The following is a 15,676-nucleotide window of genomic DNA, read 5'->3' on the forward strand; positions in this document are numbered from 1 at the left end:
GGAAACTTCCTGACCCAGAGAAGCCTCTCTTCCCCAGCACCTTAGCTGAGATTGCTTCTCCTTGGCAATGATCTGGTAATTGCGGGGAGAGGGAGCTGTCCTGTTCTGTCCTGATATGAAAGTCTAACTGCACAGCTAAAAATACGTGTGCCTGGCATCCGCTCACAATTCACTTGGGGTGCATCAAGGTGGATTCTTTTACCAGGTGGATTAATACTTGGAGAAAGGGGATTCTATCTCAGAAGGGAATGTTTGATATATAATCATGGAGCTTTCTTCCAGCCCACCTGTTCAATGTTTCCTTGATGGATCCAAGTGGCATGACTTTCAAGAAGTCTCTTAGAAGACCAAGGTAATAACTGGTTTATTAAATCAGAAAGAAAAATGAGGCAGATTTTTTTTAATAAAAAAAAAAGGAAGACATGACAAAGAGCCAAATTATGAACCTTATTTCCAATAATTTCCGGCACCCCAAGACAGAAGCAAAGAAAGTAGAGAGCTGTGTGATTTATTTTGTCCTTAAAAGTTAATACTGCACACTTCATTCTTTCTTGTGGGCTTAAGAAAGTTTTCTCTGCAGGCACAAAATGGTTTGAGGGAGAATTTTAGGATTTGTGCAGATGGACCTATGAAACAGCTGCTGCAGCAGCATGGTCTCTCCCAGTCCTTGCTGATTTGTAGGACAAAATCTGCATGAGGTTAATGCATTTCTCGGCTATTAAACCTCCTACCTGTGCCTCCTATGCTATCAAAAAATTAAGCAAAAACCATGTTTTGGTCTATATCATAATGCCCTCAGAGGAGACCTGTTCTTGGTGCATACATACATAACAGAAAGGCTGGCAGATCAGACAGTGCCATATATAAAGGGCAAGGATGGGGAACCTGTGACCCTCCAGTATTGGACTACAACACCCATCCTCCCTGACCATTGGCCATGCTGGCTGAGGCTTATGGGAGCTGGAGTCCAGCAACCCTAGGAGGGTCACAGCTTCCTGTGGGGATGAGGAGGGTAGAACAGCTTCAAGCACATTTACAGGAGAAAGGTGGCCATGCCTCCCCTTGCCTAGCGTACGTTTTCTGCTGAAGCTTCTGTACAACAGTAGCTTACACATTTCTCGGAGACAAGAGTGACTTCACTTGATAAATGGCATCATGTATTCTACCCTAGTACAGATGTATATCTTAAGAATTACCAGTAAATGTCAACAGTCACCAAGTCTCTTGCCTAGAGACTCTTTCTTCTGCTGATATCCTGTGATGTCCTGTGAAAAAGAAAAAAGGATTGGAAGTATGATTGTTGGGGTTAAGAGATAGGGAAGAGGGAGGGAGCTGAAGTGGTTCTTTGTTTAGATGTATTGTTACTTACCTTTCTTTTTAAAAAACCAATACAATACTTTTTTAAAAAAACAGTCACCAAACCTTTGACACAAACAATAACACCTATTAAATGAATTGACATGACTCAATTTTCAGATCTGACAGGAATTTGTCTTTGAACAGCAGGAAAGCATTGAAAGAGGACACAAATATCTGTGAAATGGAGACACTGTGTGATATTCAATGCTAGTCCTACTCACAGCAGGCCCATTAAAATTATGGAACATTACTAATTTAGATTCATTCATTTCAATGGGCCTATTCTGAGTAGGACTTAATTGACTATGACCCATTTGGTACTGCTAGTCATTCACAGGCATCACAAGAGGGGTTTAGTAGATATAAACACAGAGCTCATCCAGATCATACTAAAACTCCACATTTTCCTCGTTGGAATTGTCTGCTGATAGTCCAAACATTGGTCCAATGCTTTGCTTGGGCAGTCCTGAAAGGTCTGAAGGCAACTGGGGGTGAAAGGAGGTGTGGCCAGCACAGGATAGTGTCGCTTCAAAATACAGCAAGAAAAAAACATTCTGGCTGCTTTTGAAGCAACTAGTGTGCCCATAGCATACACGTGTATATGTATATGTAACACACACCGCTACTCGGGTAGCCTCAGAGTTTGTTGGTTTATGTTTTTATTTCAGACAATTGATTTTCCACAATTCCACTGAATATACAGCACTCAGGGCAGCTTACAAACATTTAAGTTCAAAATCCCCAAAGCATAATGGGTCAACTCTAATGTTAGAGTAGGCCTCTTAGGCAGCATTCAACTCAGTGCTTCTACTAGCACAAGCATTTCCACTTCCACAACAGAATGTTCCCCTCTCCCTGTGTGCCCCCGTGCCTTCCCCAAATCTATGTTAGTTTGGGGGGAGACCCAGAACAGATTTAGGGGGTACATGGGGGCACACCACTGAGAAGGCCCTAGCTCTAGTTGTCGTTCTCCGTGCCTCCTTATGCGTTGGGACACGGAGAAGGGCCTTTGACGTCGAGCGCAGCGACCGGGTAGGTACATAGCGGGAGAGGCGTTCCGCCAGGTATTGCGGTATAAAGCCCTTAACGGCATCGGACCGCAATACCTGGCGGAACGCCTCTCCCGCTATATACCTACCCGGTCGCTGCGCTCGACGTCAAAGGCCCTTCTCCGTGTCCCAACGCATAAGGAGGCATGGAGAACGACAACTAGAGCTAGGGCCTTCTCGGTGGTGGCCCCCGAACTATGGAACGCCCTCCCTGACGAGATACACCTGGCGCCTTCTCTGTTATCTTTCCGGCGCCAGGTAAAGACCTACCTATTTGCCCAGGCATTTTAAAAAAAATTTAAAATTTTTAAAATTGAATCTAAATTTGGAAATTTTTAATTATGTTTTATTGTGTACTGTATTGTATTTGCATCCGCTTGTATTTTAATCTGTTTTATTATGCTGTACACCGCCCTGGGAGCTTATTGCTATAGGGTGGTCTAAAAATGTAATAAAATAAAATAAAAAAATAAATAAAAAGAAGTGGGAAGGAAGTTCCATAGTGCAGCCAAAACTCCTTGTTGGATACTGCCCATCAAAACTAATAGACTTTACTTGCTTAAGTCCATTGAATTCATTTGGCCAACTCTGAGTTTGACTAACATTGAATATCACCCAATAATAATAAAACAGTAAAAGAAAATGACACAAAAGCAGATAAATATACCATTGACCATTGTATCCTTCTGGGGAGACTCGCGGAGTTGGGGGTTGGGGGCACTGCTTGGCAGTGGTTCCGCTCCTACTTCGTGGATCGTCGCCAGAAGGTAGTGCTTGGGGAACATTACTCGACACCCTGGACTCTCCATTGTGGAGTCCCTCAGGGGTCGGTTTTGTCCCCCATGCTTTTTAACATTTACATGCAGCCTCTGGGTGCGGTCATCAGGAGTTTTGGAGTGCGTTGTCATCAGTATGCTGATGACACGCAACTCTATTTCTCCTTTTCATCTTCTTCAGGTGAGTCTGTTGATGTGCTGAACCGTTGCCTGACCGCGATAATGGACTGGATGAGAGCTAATAAACTGAGACTCAATCCAGACAAGACTGAGACACTGTTGGTGAACGCCTTCCCCGCTCAGATGGTGGATGTGCATCCTGTTCTGGATGGGGTTACACTCCCCCTGAAAGAACAGGTCCGTAGTCTGGGGGTTCTTTTTGACCCTTCCTTGTCTCTTGAGGCTCAAGTGGCCTCGGTGGCACGGAATGCGTTTTACCATCTCCGTTTGGTAGCCCAACTACGCCCCTATCTGGACGGCGACGACCTCGCCTCAGTTGTCCATGCTCTGGTAACTTCGAGATTGGATTACTGTAATGCACTCTACATTGGGCTGCCCTTGAAGACAGTTCGGAAGCTTCAGCTAGTGCAGAATGCGGCACCTAGATTATTGACGAGGACCAGTCGGTCTTCGCATATAACTCCTGTTCTGGCTCGCCTGCACTGGCTACCTATTTGCTTCCAGGCGAGATTCAAGGTGTTGGTTATGACCTATAAAGCCTTCCATGGCGTGGGACCGCAATACCTGGTGGAACGCCTCTCCCACTATGAACCTACCCATTTGCTTCGTTCGTCATCGAAGGCCCTCCTCCGGGTACCAACTCATTGTGAAGCCCGGAGGGTGGTTACTAGATCTAGGGCCTTTTCCGTGGTGGCCCCTGAGTTGTGGAATAGCCTCCCCGAAGAGGTACGCCTGGCGCCTACACTATTATCTTTTCGGCGCCAGGTAAAGACCTTTTTATGCTCCCAGGCATTTTAATCACTCTAATCTTTTTAGCTTTTTAATCTTGTATACTAAGTCTTTATTTTTATTTTCTGTTTAACTGTATTTGTTTTTATGTCATATATGTTTTTGTGATTTTATTATTGCCATGTATGTATTTTACCCTATGCTGTTTACCGCCCTGAGAGCTATTTGCTAAGGGTGGTATATAAATGTAACCAAATAAATAAATAAATAAATCTTGGAACAAGGGTCGCAGCCACTAGAAGTCTCAGGGTTGCATTCAATGTAGCCCTAAGGAGATTGTTCCATCAGTGCAAGCATTTCTGCTTGCCCAGTGGAACAATCTCCTCTGTCCTCTCCCTTCATGCTGTTCTGGGGATTCTCTCAATCCTTCGGAGTGGATTTGGTGGGACAGTGGGGGGGGGAGAGAAGTCCCATTGTGCTAGCAGGAATCCTTGTACTGGCTTCTGGTAGCACAATGAGTTAGTTGAATAGAGCCATTGGTCTGTCCTTTTAGATGTCTGCCTGAACAACAAAGTGGGGAGCAAATGTTCCTCCCAAGAGTAAGGATGCAAGCACAGTTTGGATGCAACCACTGAGAAGGCTCTCACATGCGACCCAGCTAGTATTGCCTTGGCCACCCACCATCATGAAATGGAGAAGAGCCTCCACAATAGATCCTATGGAATAGAAAGGCTGGTCTGGAAGGAAAAGCTCCCTAAAGAGCTGAGACTATTGCTTTTGGCACAAACTTGAGAGCATTGGTCTGGCACATTTGTCTTATTCTTCTGCACTGATTGGACACTCTGGTGGCTACCCACCCACCATAACTCATCTTAACAAAGATGCAGGGGAAGAGGGACCTATAGAGTGGAGAAATTTCAGCTCATAGATTCAGGTCAAACAATGATACAATAAGATAGTGGCAGTAGCTGCTTCTCCTTCCATGGTCACCTCAGGCAGATGATATGAAGACTGACTACAGTAACAGCTTCTTCATCTTATAGTGCTTGAGTACCTTTCATATTGTCCCAGGCTTTATAGCAAATGCCTAAACTCAAACAACAACAAAATAGACACAAACAACCCTAAAGCTCTGCAGGAATAATTTCTCCATGTTTCATCTTCTGTTCTTTATACTCTGATATTCCCAGGAGCATTTGGAGTGAGAGCAAATAGTGCCAATACAATGTACAGTTTCTTCCTTTGATAGTTGGGCTACAGCCGCCCACAAGTGTTACATCTATAATTCTGGTATTATCAGTTTACTGTATAACTAAACATGTTAATGAGCCCCACCCAGCTATGCAGATTAAATGTCAATTTGGTAGGTAGTGTCACTTTCCCACCAGTAGGTGGCTTCTATTTTGAGGCTCGCTATTTCTTATAGAATTACATATAGAAAATAAATAGTGTCAAAATCCAATGCAATCTAATCCCTTTGAAACTAACATGTTATATATAGCATGCATAACTCTGCATAGATTCCCTGGATTGTGGCCAGGATGTCGTAATACTTAGAAAATATGGTTCAAATAAGAGATAAGATGGACATTTGTTCACTGGATGGATGTGCAGCAGCAATAGTTTCTCTCATGTCTTCCATACAAGTGAATTCATTATGAACTCCATCCGAGCTGAACAAATAATTCATTCTCAATAATTCATCTGATGAGTTTATCCTTTTTCTCTTTGTAAAATATGTGCAAGCAAATCTGTTTACCCCAATTGTATTTATTACTGTAAATTAGTCCTTTTTTGTGATTCCAGAAAAGGCTGGTGCAGACGTTATGTTTCCATTATATTCCTGAATGAGTGTAACTCTGGAGTTGACAGAGAACTATCCTCTGTAAAGTAGGACACATGGCCAACCTCAGGAGATACCTTCTTCTGAACAGTGTGAAATTTTTAAGGAGATGGGCTAGAGGGTCCTTCAGATACAAAAATTACAGAATTTGGCTACAATCCATTTGGCTAGAGCATCCTTAGCATAATGACTAATTCAGAGCTGCTCAGGTAGATTTAGACAAAGTTCAGCGTAACCACACTGAATAGACAAAAAACCATATGATGTCTTTCATGACTGACATGCTCTCAGCAAGCAAATTTTGTCACGTGTATTGGCCATTGTGCTCTTTGTTTTTTCACTGTAAAATAAGGCCTAGTTCACAAGGAATTGTAAATAGAAATTATAATTAATGTTTGAGAAGTGCTTCCAAATCTTTAGATGAAAAGTGCTAAACCTGAATAAAATATGAAGCATTTCTATGAGCTTTTTAAAATGCACGGCATAGTTTTCCCCCAAGAGGACAATAAAAACTAGTTTGATTTAAGTCCTTTTGGAAATAGCTATTTAAACAGAATAGTTGATCATCCTGTGCTAAAAGTTGTGCTATGAAAAATCAAAGGAAAAAGGAACAGTCAGATCCTATGGGTCTGCTTTAGCTGCAGTGGCACAAACAGGGGGTGTTTTTCCCCATCCCCACTGCTGCAATTGAAGTGGCAGTCCTAGACATGGCAGGCAGCCCACGTGTCATTGTAAACGTACCCTAGAAACCTATTTACTACAAAGAAAAAAAATGCCACAACCAGAGGCGACTCTGGTGAACATAAGGCAAGATGAAGCAGCCTTCAGTGGTGGCAGATTGTGAGGATCATTAAGGGCAGCACTGTTGAACTCATCTGCGCTACACATTTAAAGCAATGTCATACCACTTTAAACAGTTGTGGCTTGAACTGTAGTTTGTTAAGGCTCCTGAGAGTTGTTAGGAGACCCCTCTTCCTCTCACAGAGCTTACAATTGTCAGAGTAGTTTAACAATCTCTCTTCCCAGGGAACTCTGGGAATTGTAGCTCCGTGAGGGGAATAGGGGTCTTCTAAAAACTTTCAGAGTCCTTAACAAACTACAGTTCCCATGATCCTTTGGGGGAAACTATGAATGTCTAAAGTGGTATGATACTGCTTTACATGTATAGTGCATTAGGCCCAATACAGCATCTCTGACTCACAAAGCCCGATCTGCTGGCACATTCTCTTGCAAACCACCCCACTGAAAAGAATGCAAGCAAACTCCACCACCACCTTCATTTCAACTAGGCTTGTGTGAGACACCTTTCCAAAATATTATACTCCTTGGGTGGCAAGAAGGTCACTGACTTAGGCCCACGTGCCACCATATCTTGACAGGACTCTGGGCACACCTATTCAATACAACCCAGACAGCCTTGAGGCTTCGTGGCTAGGGAGCACTCTCCAGTGGTGTCCCACGATATTTTGCTGCCACAAAATCCCCACTCCCACCCCACAATGCTGGGACTAATGTTTTAAAGGGTCTTGCTCTAGCATTCAAACATCAATTCCTGTCTTCCTTTGTCTTTTGGGGGAGCTGTGCTTTCCATGGGATGGGGTTTGTATGTGGATTCTCCAGGAAAATGTCACCCCTGAAAGGTGGCCAAATGCCACTGCCTGGAACAGTTCAACTGACTTTGTTGCATGGGTGGGGCTGCCCTGCCACTCCCACTCACTTTGGCCACCTCTCTGTCATGGACACATTAATCTCAAGTCAACACATACCTCAGGGTAGCAACAAATGCAGTATGCAGGAAGAAAGGCATGATCTGAGGTCAGGCCTGGGTGCTACCCTAGAGTAAGTGGGCACCTGCCTACAGTCAAGCTGCACCCCATAAACCCAAGTCTGAGGGCTGCTGCTGTAAGCCATGCTGGCATTAAAAACAATGGTTTGTATCGAATATTAGTCATAGTCAGAGAAGACCCACTGAAACAAAAGGACATGAGTAGCTTAGGTACAGTAATTTCATTGGGTCTACTTAGACTGGAATTTAGTTGGACACAATCCAGTGGGATTAATTAATTAGCAGCAGCCAATGAAGTGGTTCACTAGGCAAAACTACTGGTTGCCACTGTGAGACAATTGAGGACAGAGGAGAATACCCACCCATAACTAAGCTAGGGATGGGGGAGAAATTCAATTCAGTTCTCATTTAAAGCTGAATTTATCAAATTCACGCTTTCTGAAACAAACTGAGAACCAAACCTCAGCCATCCTTTGACATTTGCACTTATCTGAATTTTACGATGCAGTTCCCCAACTAAGCAATTTTGCAAAAATTCATATATTAGGGAAAAGTGTGCCTAAAGATGAATATATTCACAAAAATAACATATAAAAATGCATTATATTAGCAGAAATTGCTTGCAATAATGTGTACATTAGTCAAAAGTGCATACAACAATGTGTTTAGTAGGAGCAATTCTCACTAAAATACTGGAGAATTTTCATGATGATTATATATATACATATAATATATATATATTGCTGCAGAAATGTGGAGATTTCTCCACCAGAGGGATTGTGGCTACTGCCTTTTGTCAATACCATTGAGAAATACCATTATCATTTCTGACATGGTTCTGTACAGCTGCATCATCCATGTAGGTGCGCTGCAAGTTAATAAAATTCAAACACAGATACATTTGAGATGGAATAGGGCTCTCTCCCCACCCCTGCCCCTGCCCCTGCCCCCACTTCACACACACACCAATAAGAATGTAATCTGTCAGGGTTAATTTGTAAGTTACATGGAGTTCACTGACCAATTGATCAATTCAGCCATTCAAAAAAACCATTTTGAAGTAACGGGTGATGCTGTTGTTAGCAGCCAATATGTTCCTCTCTATGCAGTTAAAAAAAACCTTTCCCTGAGTAAGTCTGATGAGTAATTTGGGATGGCTCTGCACCTAAAGAGACATTACATGGTTTTGTATTTGCTTAGTCATTTTGCCCTTTATTTCTCATTTAAGGATTTGCTTTAGTCTCATGTAAAACCAGGAATGAAAAGAAACGAACATATTCTGCAGTGTTTGCATTTTTCTCACCTGCTAGAAAAGTGGCACTCAAACCAGGTCATTTTAAACAGTAGTGGCAATCTTGATAATCTACAATAAGGTTGGGGAACCTCCAGATGTTGATGGACTACAGCAACCTTCCCCAACCTGTGGCCCTCAAGACATTGTTGAACCCCTCAACTCCCATCAACCCAAGCCAGCATTGCAAATGGTCAGGCATAATAGGAACTGATGTCCAACAATATCTGGAAACCACCAGGTTGGAGAAGGCTGAACTAGAACCCTCATCTTCCCCGACCTTTGGCCATGCTGGTTTGGGCTATTGGAAGATGGAGTCAAATAACATCTGGAGAGCCACAGGTTCCCCACCCCTGATCTGCAGTCTGGAAATTAAAAGCAGACATTATTGTTTTAAAACTAGTGTCTTCACATTCTTTTGTTGTTTGTATTTCAGTGAGAGAACTTACCACAGGTTCTGTCTCTGCTATGTGCAGAACACTTTTACCTCAAAACAGGCTTGAATCGGGACACCTGTTAAACACTAAACATAGAAAGGCCTAGAAAGAATCCAGACTTAACCAAAAGGTGACAAACAACATAATAGGCCAGCAGCCATCTTGATAGTATGTATAAGAGTCACTGCGCAATGGTATTTAAATATAGTCTAAATATGAAGCATATGATGTTTAGAATTGAGTGGCTGCTGGTGCAAGACCTCCATTTGTTGTTGCAACAACTTGAATTGCACTTTAAATGTTGCTGCCACATCCATTTTGGCTCAATCATACCAGCTCAGTTTCTCTCCAAGGCCCACCCATTACTGAGCCAGGTTCAACGTCCTTGTATTAATTTACAAAGCCCTGAACAACGAAGGGTCTGCATGAACCCTTATACCCCAGTTTGATCACTGAGATAATCTGCAGGAGTGGCTGAGTTGGCAAGGCTTATTTAACATCGACACGAAATTGAGACTTTAGTGTCATTGACCCAGTTCTCTGGAATGCTCTGCCAACCAAGATTCAACAGGCACCTTCTGTTTTAACCTTTAAACATCTGATGAAAAATTTTCTGTTCTGCCAGGCTTATGCAGGCAATTAAGATGTATGTTAACAATAGCTGACCTTTGTTTTTAATGTATTTTTAATGTTAAAAAGTTAAAAAGAGAGAAAGATCTCAATGGATGACTGAAGAAACTCTTTAAATGGTTAAAGAAATAAGGAAAGCAAAAGCAAAAGGAGATAGAAACATGGTTAGAACCCTAAATGCAACAATACAGCGACTAGTATGTAGAGACAAAGAAAACTATTACAATAGTTATTGTACAAAAAAAGAAGAGGACAACAAAAACGTTAGATCAGAGAAATTAAAGGGAACTTTAAACCAAGAGTAGGGATGTTGAATAATCAACAGGAGAACACACTGACTGACCGAGATGAAATAAAAGGAAGATGGAAGCAATGCACTGAAGAACTCTATAAAAGAGATGCAAGGATGACAGATTCATTCATGGAGGAACCATATGATGAAGAATCAGAAATTTTAGAATGTGAGGTGAAAGCTGCTCTTAAAATACTTGGAAGAAACAAATCACCAGGAACAGATAGCATATCAATAAAATTGCTACAAACTACTGAGACTGAATCTGTCCAAATTTTGATAAAATTTGTCAACAAATCTGGAAAACTAAACAATGGCCCACAGACTAGAAGTGTTCAATATACATTCCAATTCCAAAGAAAGGGGATCCCAGGGAATACAGTAATTATCAAACTATTGCCTTAATATCCCATGCAAGTAAAGCGATGCTCAAGATTCTACAACAAAAGCTTTTACCATATATGGAGCGAGAAATGCCAGATGTCCAAGCTGGATTTAGAAAGGGAAGAGGCACCAGAGATCATATTGCAAACATATATTGGATAATGGAACAAACCAAGGCATTTCAGAAGGAAATCACCCTGTGCTTTATAGATTACAGCAAAGCCTTTGATCGTGTAGATCATGAAAAACTATGGAATGCTTTAAAACAGCCTTTCCCAACCAGTGTGCCTCCAGATGTTGTTGGACCACAACTCCCATCAGCCTCAGCCACCATTGCCAATGGTCAGGAAAGATGGGGATTGTGGTCCAACAACATCTGGAGGCACACTGGTTGGGAAAGGCTGCTTTAAAAGAAATGGGAGTGCCATAGCACCTGATTGTCCTGATGCGCAACCTATATTCTGGACAAGAACTCTTCAGAGAGGAGGTCAGGTCTCCTGTTCCCCTGGTGCATTCACTATAGCTGCCCAATTTCCCTGCTTTTTAAAGTTTGATAGAAATATCTGTGGGCTATAGGTACGTTCTTAAACCGCAAGGAACCACCTGTTAGTGAATTTATCTGCTTTTTAATCTGGGAGGTAAGAAATAGGATCCTGTGTAAGCTTGCTAAGAATGGATTGATCATTTGCATGCTTATTGAGTTCAGTGGGATTTACTCCTCTCCAAACATGCTTAGGATAGGTGAAACTGACCACAGGGGATGGGGAGGGAAGGAGGAGGAGGGAGGGAAGGAAGGGCAGAGGGGAGGAGGGGGATAGGAGCAGGAAGGAGATGGAGGGGAGGAGAATAGGTTTGATCATTTGCATGTTTATTGAGTTCAGTGGGATTTACTCCCATGCAATCATGCTTAGGATAGGTAAAACTGACTGGGGGGTTGGGAGGGATGGCTGGAGTGGGCAGGGGAGGAGGAGGAAGGAAGAGAGGAGGGGAGGAGGAAGGAAGAGGGGAGGGGAAGAATGAGAAAGCCAGGTGTGATAATTTGCATGCTTATTGAGTTCAGTGGGATTTACTCCTATGTAATCATGGTTAGGATAGGTAAAACTGACCATGGGGGAGGAGCAGGGGGAGAGGAGAGGGAAAGATTGGAGGGAGGGGCAAAGGAAGGGGCAGATGAGGGCAGGTTTGATCATTTGCATGCTTATTGAGTTCAATGGTATTTACTCCTGTGCTTAAGATAGGTAAAACTGACCATGGGAAGGAAGGGAAGGGGAAGGGGCAAGAGGGAGGGGATAGGAGGGAGGAGAAGGGAAGGTCAGTTTGAACAGTTGCATACTTTTTGAGTTTAATGGGATTTATTTCAGTGTAATCATGATTGAAAATGGATGGACTGGTCAATCCCGATTTATGGCAACCCTATGAATAGGTTTTCATGGTAGATGGTATTCAGAGGGGTTTTTACCATTGCCTTCCTCTGAGACTGAGATGCAGTGATGGGCCCAAGGTCACCCAGTGAGCTTCATGGCTGTGTGGGGATTCGAACCCTGGTCTCCCAGGTCGTAGTCCAACACTGACCTGGGGGAGGGGCAGGGAGGGTAGGAGGAGGGGGAAGGTAGGAGATTAGGTGGGTGGGCACTGGGCAGAGGGGAAGCCCCTTTCCTTTCTAAAAGTAAAACATTGTGAACAGTATCATTGCTTTTCAGGGTTTCCCCACCTTTTTATTCCACAGCCGGCAATTGTAGTCTACCACCCAAATTTAAACCAAAGCTGTCACTAGCCACAGCCACACCAGACCTTTATTTCACTTTAGACAGTCATGGCTTCTCTCAAAGAATCCTGGGAAGTGTAGCTAGTGAAGGGTACTGAGAGTTGCTAGGAGATGCTCTTTTCCGCTCATAGAGCTTCAATCAGAGCAGCTGACTGTTAAACCACTCTCACTACTGGAGCTGTCTCAGGGGAACAGGAGTCTCCTCTCAGCACCCTTCAGAAACTACACTTCCCAGGATTCTTTGGGGGAAGCCATGACTGTCTCAAGTGACATCAAGGTCTGGCCTGAGTGTGGCCCCCTGATTAGGCAAGCCCAGCAGCTGTGAGTCTGGCTTTTAGAACACTAACAGTTGGTTTTTACTAAGCATGACCAACATTATCATTGAGTTCACTGCAAAATTTATTAAATTAATTAAAATCAGCTAGGCATTTTTTTAACTTTTAAACTGCAGAAGATGAGGTATGGGGCAAGGTCAGTAACAGGATTACAGCTACTCTGTGAACATGGCTGATTTTTATTGAATTTCAACAGATTATGAGACCACTGACAGAAAAAAGTCCAAAAGAGGTCTTGGTTTATTTTCTCTCTTTTTAGACTTTGAATGCTCAATTCTTTCTGACTGTTTTGTTTATCGCCCATGAAAATTAAGAGGGTTGTTAAGCAAGCGTTTCTGAGTTCAGGACTATAATTTTTGTAAGGTTTTGTTTTGAAGTGAGCTTATGGGAAAGATCAGAATGGCATGGGGGTATTTTCAATGTAACATTGTAGAATGTGAAAAATCCACGCTGACTATAGTATACAGCCACTCTCGTGCCTGAATAATTAGTGTTTTCATTTTACTCCCTCTCCAAAATTGGAGCTTAGTCCAGTTTACTGTGGCCCCTCCAGCTTCCTTGCTAGGATAGCGGTAAATACTAGGTATCTACAGGCTTCCTACCCCTAGAATATAGCTCCTGAAGTACACGTTATTACAGAATTTGGCTCCCAGTATACAGTGACCTTAGTGTGCCCTCATTATACTGAGCTGTTGTTTTAAATAAAATAAATAAATAGGTATTATTTACCCTCTTGTCACTCTGCTGCTTAACGCCTTGATGCATTATCAGATGAGGCTTCCTCTAGCTCAAAAAGTTCCAAATCCACCTCTCTCTTTTAACTTCTGCCTTGTCCTTCTCACTCACCCACCTTTTCGTCAGTCCCTTAACTGTCTGTTTTACATTAATCCATCTTCTCTCTCATGCCTTGGCCTAGATCCAAAAAAGAGAAGTAGTTGTTTCTCTTCATCCACTGACGTCAGAATTTTTGTAAAGGGTAAACAGGTACAGACGCTGCCCAGAGAACTGGCAAAGCATACAAAATGCTGTTTTTATGCAGCAGATATGACTGTGCTCCTTGCATACAAAGATACACTGTGAAAAGAAAAGAATTTGAGCTTGTGTGGAAGGAAACAGCTATAGCTATCACCTAATTTTAGTTCTGTTTAATTGTGACTTTTTAGTGCTTTCCCCCGCTAATTTCTCCACTGAATGATCATGTATAATTTCAAAAATCTAAAAAGTAGTAGTATTATACAGCCACAAGAGTGGCTGTATACTATAGCCAGCATGAATTGAAAATACCCCCCATGCCATTCTGATGCTTCCCATAAGCTCATTTCAAAACAAAACCTTATAAAACATATAGTTCTGAACTCAGAAATGCTTGCATAACAACCCTCCTCAGTTTTCATGGCAATACACAAAGCACTCAGAGAGAATCGAGACTTCAAACTCTAAAACAAGACAAAAAAATCCATACCCCTCTTGTATTTTTTCTGCCAGTGGTCTCATAATTTGTTGAAATTAATTAAAAATCAGCCATGTTCACAGAGTACCTGTAATCCTGTTACTCACATTGCCCCATACTCTGACCTTCATCTTCTGCAGTTTCAAAGTTTTAAAAAATGCCTGACTGATTTTTAATTAATTTAAGAAATTTAACATTGGACTCAATGATAAGCACGGGCATGCTCAGTAAGAACCAACTGACAGTGTTCTAAAAGCCAGATGAAAAGCTGTTTGGCTTGGCTAATCAGGTGGCCACACCCACACCAGACACTGATTCCACTTTAGACTGTCATGGCTTCCCCCAGAGAATCCTGGGAAGTATAGTTTGTGAAGGATGCTGAGAGTTATGAGGAGACTTCTACTCTCCTGGCAGAACTCCAGCGGCCAGAGTAGTTTAACAATCAGCCCCTCTTCTGGGGATTGTAGCTCTGTGAGGGGAATGGGGTGTCTCCTAGCAGCTCTCAGCACCCTTCACAAACTACACTTCACAGAATTCTTTAGAGGATACAATGACTGTCTAAAGTGACATAAAGGTCTGGTGTGCCTGTGGCCAGTGACAGCTTTGGTTTAAATTTGGGTGGGAGACTACATGTGCCTACTGTAGAATAAAAAGGTGGGGAAACCCTGAAAACAATGATACTGTTCACAATGTTTTCCTTTTGGAAAGGAAAGGGGCTTTCCCTCTGCCCACTATCCACCCACCCACCCAATCTTCTCCCCTCCCCCTCCCTCCCATTCTTTCCCCATCCCCCTCCTCGCCCTCCTCGCCCTCCTCGCCCGCCCCCCAGGTCAGTTTCACATACCTTACTCATGATTGTACAGGAGTAAATCACACTGAACTCAAAAAGCATGCAAATGATCAAACCTGCCCTCCCCTCCTCCTCCCTCCTATCTCCTCCCTCTTGCCCCTTCCCTCCCCCTTCCTTTGCCCCTCCTGCCTCCCTTCCAATTCCCTCCCCCTCCTAGCCCTCCCCTCTCCTCTCCCTTCTTCCTTCCCTCTCCTCCCCCTTCTCCTCCTCCCCATGGTCAGTTTTACCTATCCTAAGCATGATTTCACAGGAGTAAATCCCACTGAACTCAATAAGCGTGCAAATGATCATCCGTTCCCCTCCCCGTCCCCTCTTTCCTCTCCTTCCCCTCCCCTCCTCTTGTTCCCCTCTCCCCTCCTCTCCCCTCCTTCCTCCCCTCCCCTCATCCTTCTTCCTCCTCCCCTGCCTACTCCAGCCCTCCCTCCTTCTTCTCCTCCCCCGTGGTCAGTTTCACCTATCCTAAACATGGTTGCACGGGAGTAAATCACACTGAACTCAATATGCATGCAAATGATCAAAC

The sequence above is a fragment of the Rhineura floridana genome, chromosome 5, assembly GCF_030035675.1.
Source record: "Rhineura floridana isolate rRhiFlo1 chromosome 5, rRhiFlo1.hap2, whole genome shotgun sequence".
Classification (NCBI taxonomy): domain Eukaryota; kingdom Metazoa; phylum Chordata; class Lepidosauria; order Squamata; family Rhineuridae; genus Rhineura; species Rhineura floridana.